Source organism: Tachysurus fulvidraco, chromosome 5, assembly GCF_022655615.1.
Source record: "Tachysurus fulvidraco isolate hzauxx_2018 chromosome 5, HZAU_PFXX_2.0, whole genome shotgun sequence".
Taxonomy (NCBI): Eukaryota; Metazoa; Chordata; class Actinopteri; order Siluriformes; family Bagridae; genus Tachysurus; species Tachysurus fulvidraco.
In genome coordinates this window covers 16,449,171-16,455,170 of record NC_062522.1, presented here as the reverse complement: position 1 = coordinate 16,455,170, position 6,000 = coordinate 16,449,171, and positions in this window count along the sequence as shown.

The following is a 6,000-nucleotide window of genomic DNA, read 5'->3' as shown; positions in this document are numbered from 1 at the left end:
GCCAACCCATCACGAGACACAATCATGCAAACAGTCACGCACCCATTCACACACTCTGAACAATTTGGAGATGTCAATCAGCCTACAACATATGTATTTGGAAACTGGAGTATCTGGATGAAACCCCTAAAGCATGGAGAGAACATTTGTTCTCCACACACTCAGTGTGTTTTTGCCCCAACGACATGGGCAAGCGTATTAACCACTAAGCCAATATGACCCTTACATACATGAATATACAATGCACCAGTGGAAACTCTGAGGCTGAAAAATGTCCGCACTATACAGCAAACAACACACTACTAAAGTATGGATGGAATTGTTCAGACGATAAGTGATGCCTGTTTTCCTCCAGATGTGAAAACTGACATGTAACCATAGTATCCAATCTTATTTTTATTAGACCATAAAATCTTTAAAAAAAAAAACTTTTACATGACTACAAGTAGCAGTCAGGAACCAATTACTAAAACATGTCTTCTGTCTTCGTACTCTAAAGGCCTGAAGAATGGATGCCTTCTATCCCACACAGGACCTCTAATTGTGTGACAGTATTCATCAGGTTGGTCAACTGCTAGAAGAGCTCCAAAGGACTTCTAATTAATAATGATGTGATTTTTTTCCTGTTTTTTCTGGTTCTGGTTTTCTAAACACAAAATCTGTGGCTTTTAAAGACAGAGGTTTTCCTTATCAAATAATTGAAGTGAACCATAGGAGTACATTGCTGAAACATTAAATTGTAGAGTCTGAAAGGACTTAGTGTTGCTGACATGATTTACAGAAGAGGCAGCATTAGAATACTTCCACTGCTGTGCTGGAGACTTCAGCTGAATGAAGCTCTTACGTCAGTGGTCTGGGAATTCTACCTCTGTGGGATCACCCACCATAGGTCACTGTTCACTCTTCTGGAATGGAATGACAATCTCCCTGATTTTCTCACATGGCAATTGAAAGACTCGATAAAGTTGAAGGTGATAAGGTGATATAAACATAATATAGGTGTTGAGACGGCTATGTCTGTCCAACATTTAAGAGAGGCATGGTAGGGGAATATACTAGCCTACACGTGCTCATGCATGTGTGTGTCTGTCTGTCTGTCTATCTGTGTGTGTGTGTGTGTGTGTGTGTGTGTGTGTGTGTGTGTGTGTGAGAGAGAGAGAGAGAGAGAGAGAGAGAGAGAGAGAGAGAGAGAGAGAGAGAGAGAGAGACAGAGACAGAGACAGAGAGAAAGGGAGAGAATCTGTTTAAGAGGGGGACCTTAAATTTATTTGAAACTGGTGACAGAAGAAGACTGAGGAAGATTTGTACTGTAGAGAAATTGTTGATGTATTCACTGATCTCAATCTTAAGATAAGCATTAAGTGATGACCGCTATTAAGAAAATGATAAAGCAAAGACGTGGTTTATACTTTACTGCGCCTGCTGACTCTATCTAGTAATCTCAATAAACTGCCTGATGACAGGACACACACGTTCCCACATATCTGTAATTTTTTTATACCCAAGGTTGACTTGGTTCATTGTTAGGATCTTTTGTTATTCGGTTGAGTCTATCAAAACGTACGTATACTATGCACAGACGAATGCAGAGAAAATGGTGCCATAAGAAGGAGAAAGAGTCTAAATTGAAGATTAACATTTCCCTACTTCACTGAGTGTAAATGTCTACCCTTAATGCACATAGCAACAGGACTGGTTACATGTGTGTGTGTGTGTGTGTGGGGGGGGGGGGGGTGTTTCTACTTCATCCAGGCTTCTATTTCCCCCAGAATCCCTATGAGTCACTCATCTGCTGTTAATCATGTATATCATCTGATATTTTGGTTCTGATTACACAGCTCCCTATCTATTCCAGAGAGAGGAGATGGATAGATTGTTGGATGACTCCATCAACAGCGGAACTCAGAGGGGATCCCATGTTTTTTCCCCCTCTGCTCTGTGCTCTATGTTCCCTCATTCCTCGCATCCCCAACACATATCCAGTGAAGCCACAACCTCAGCCTGCACACTCTGTCCTCTATTGCATCTGTTAACTTCTTTTCTGGAGAATTTACTATTTATTAATTTTGCCTGGGATTTGCCCCATTGTTGAAGTCAACCATTTAAGATAGCCCTCAATTAGAATCTGGCCCTTTCTCATCTGTTATCTGATTTCTCATCTGTCTTCTCTACTCTTGCATTAATGTCTAAAATAACTGAGTGCATTAAAGACATAAAAGATTTCTATGACCTTTAATTTTCTGTTATTAAATTCTGATAAGACAGAAATACAAATTACCGGTCAAAAAAAAAAAAAACAGTATACAGAATCTCTCACAATTCAACTTAAATTTAAAGATCTCCAGAAAGGCATCCAGAAATTGTACGAGCTCTGATTGTCTTCCGTGCCATGAAGATTTTAGACCTTCACTGAGATGGGGCAAACCATGTGAGGATCTTGAGGCATCTACAGAGATGTACCAGCTCCAGTTGGACTCTGCTTCATGAAGTATTCGGACATACTAAGCGGAGATGCCAACTACATGTGGTCTTTAAAGACAACCTCCTCATCAATACAACGTTTGTCAGACTGTATATGGAATTAGCGTATATTTATAATCACACCCTCCAGTGTCACCCGTATGAGGATGAGGTTCCCCTTTGAGTCTGGTTCCTCTCAAGGTTTCTTCCTTTACCATCCAAAAGAGTTTTTTCTCCCCACAGTCACCTCAGACTTGCTCATTGGGGATAAATACAAACACATTTAACTATATTTAATATTAATCTTGAATTTTTATATTCTTTATATTAACCTTTTTGTTTTATGTTTATGTTCTGTAAAGCTGCTTTGAGACAATGTCAATGGTTAAAAGCGCTATAGAAATAAATTTGAATTTGAATGAATAGACAAGTAGTGAGTTTTTGACATTCAGAGTGTATTGATTGCATAGCTTGTTTGTGCATTGTATGACCTGTAGGGAGTGCCTCATTTTAATCATATGAATAGATGAAACTCTACTCCATCATGCTCTGTCATGTTATCAGTAGTAGTCATATGCATACTGACGTTGGTGGATAGCTCAGACTGTTTAATGACAAACAATTCAAGTGCGTAGCCTGCATTGAACTATATCCCTGTATGGCTGTTATTGTGCCACAGGCTTTAACTAACCACTAATGATGTCAGAATAAACAGAAAAGGACAGACAGGTGTGTTTGTGTTTGCAATACAGGCAGAGTGATATGTGTGTGTATATGTTTTTGCATTCACCAGTTGCATTACCAGAAGCCAGGCTCCTCTGTTGGGATTTCATAGCCGTTGTTCTGTTCCTGTGTCTGTGTTTCTCCCTAAGAGGTCATTGCTCTCACTGCTTTTGTTGGGCCTTTGCCATGTTTATATTTAAATCGTGCCTCTGCTTTGGCACAGACATAAGCATTTCTGGCACAGATCCTCTCTGTGTCAGCCCACCTCCTGCTCAAAGCAAATGTTTTCCTCTTCATAGATGCTTTACTTTCCTTAACACCATTCTCCAAAGTTCAGAGAGTGCAGTCACCTCTTTCATCTTTTCTGTTGTTTTTAAATTATGAAATGCATCTTGTAGATTTCTCCGTGCAAGGCATCAGGAGAATAGATCTGTTCTCTATCTGGCTGTCTGTCTCTTTATCGTTCTCTCAAATAAGGAAAAATTGCAAAGTGACAAAAACATGACATAGTCATTATCAAATGGTAAAATGTGTACCGAGAATTGCAAAATGCTGGTTTAAGGCTTTGTTGACATTTTATGTAATGTAAATTTCTTTAATATGTACTATGCATATAAACTCATAGAAATCTCCAAATTGGGAGGTGGTATTAAGGATTTGTGGGATGGTTGTCGAGTGCTTTGCTTCTTAAAGGTTTTCAACTTGGGAGCTTTTGTAAAATTGAGACCCTACATAAAACCTTTAAATGTTCTTCCTGAGGTGCAACCCAAAAAAACTTTCAGTGTACTAGATGGATTTTTTTTTATCAATTGCACAGTGCTTAAACCTAATCTGGCTTTGGCTCTGATGCAGACATAAATTATGTACAAGACAAATTTATTTTGCTGCTTGTTGGGCCTAGAGCACTGGTCTAACTTTTTTGGCTTTGCACATAAAGCATTAAAATTGTTCTGAGCAACAAGCCCACACAGTGATACACTACACTGAAAATATCAACATGACTCAGCTTTTCTTTAATAAAGGTGCCAGTGCAAACATTGAATCAAATGGTAGCTACCTAAACACTGAAATACAGTGAGTATTGTCAATTTCACAACTAATATCATTTCAGTAATCAAGACCTAGTATTTTGAAAAAACGTGAATGCATTACAAATTAATATTGCCATTTATGCCACTTCAATGAACATGAAAACTATAGTAGTTTGAACCTGAGTGATACTTTAAAGCACAGACAGCTGCATATGTACGTTCAGAAACTGTTCCGATTATATACTGTATATCCTATATCACTATCAAAGTAAAAATGATTAAGGAAACACTGATAGATGAGCTTGAGGTTGTACAGTAATGCTCAAAAAGTGATTAATAACCTTTTTTGTTGTGGAACTATTTTCATACAGAAATCAGTCCCAAACATTGTACAATAAAACTATATCAGTCAAGCAGAGATGAATCCCTGAAATTGAAGGAAAGAATCTGCTAGAAGGTAAGTGTCTGGGTACAGGGTTGGTGACCAACACACTAAGTATAATGCTTTTATTTATTCATTTGTTTTCAATATCCTTTTGGTGGATCTGCCTACTGTTATGTTTCTTGTACTATTCCCTACAGAACAAAAACCCAGGATGCAGACACCTTGGCCAGGTTTTGTGGATGTGCTTGACAAGCCTTTATTTCTGCAAACATTCTTCTATTTCAGTTCTATCACACTTCCATTCTTTTTCCCCTTTCTGCTATATAATTTCCCAAGCAAGTTTACTTCTTTCTTGTTTAAATTTCTACCTTATGCATTTATTTGTCATACCCGTTTCCATCATCCCATCTCTCCCTTTACCTCCAGATGCTATCCCCTTCATATTCCTCTACTGTTTTCGTTGCAGTTTAAGAGTATTAATTTTAGAGGCAGATGCTCTTAGGCCTACTGGGGATGGATTATGGCAGAGAGACATGTTTTAATAGCATTAGAGTGAGTCAGTGTCATTCTTGTGGATTAACTGGGTCATTGCTACCAGATAATCATAAAGCCCTCTTTTGATCATGGTTGGTATACAGCATTGTTTTTTTTTTCTTTCTGTATCATTGCAGTGCTTATATGTCATTTAAAATACATAATATTGAGCATGCCAAGGTGCCAGAAATAGAAAAGATTGTTGGTGGACAAATGTACATCACAGTTTCGACCAAGAAAGTTTTCAGTAATCAGTATTGTACAGTAGACAATTCAGTGTAACTCTACCTTTTATACATTTGTGGTCTGAATTTCTGGCACAGAAAAGTGTCTTCAGCAATGCCTTAAGCTTCCCCTATTCTACTGCGTGGGTTTCGCACTGTGCAGTGTGCTCATGAAACCTCAATCTAATTATAACTCCTGGTTATGCTTTTCTCTTGATTCAGAATAGCTAATTATTCACTGTCAAAAACACATACTTGCAATCACTTACCGAACTAAATTACAAATAATTTTCACTCAGTCATGCTAATGAGAATTCAAATAGCACAGCCATGTGCACAACTGTGTGTGTGAAAGTGTGTGTTTGTGTGTGTGTGTGTGTGTGTGTGTGTGTGTGTGTGTGTGTGTGTGTGTGTGTGTGTGTGTGTGTGTGTGTGTGTGTGTTGAATTTCCTTTATAGGGAATGAACCTATTTTTAATATAAGGAATACGTGAAATTGTCACATTTTTGACCTTGTGGAGAATTTTGGCAGGTCCCCATGAAGAAGATTGCACATAAACAAAATATTTATAACCAACCAAACAAATAAATAAATAATTTGTTTAAAATTATTGGGGTTAGGGTTATGTTTAATGATGGGCTCA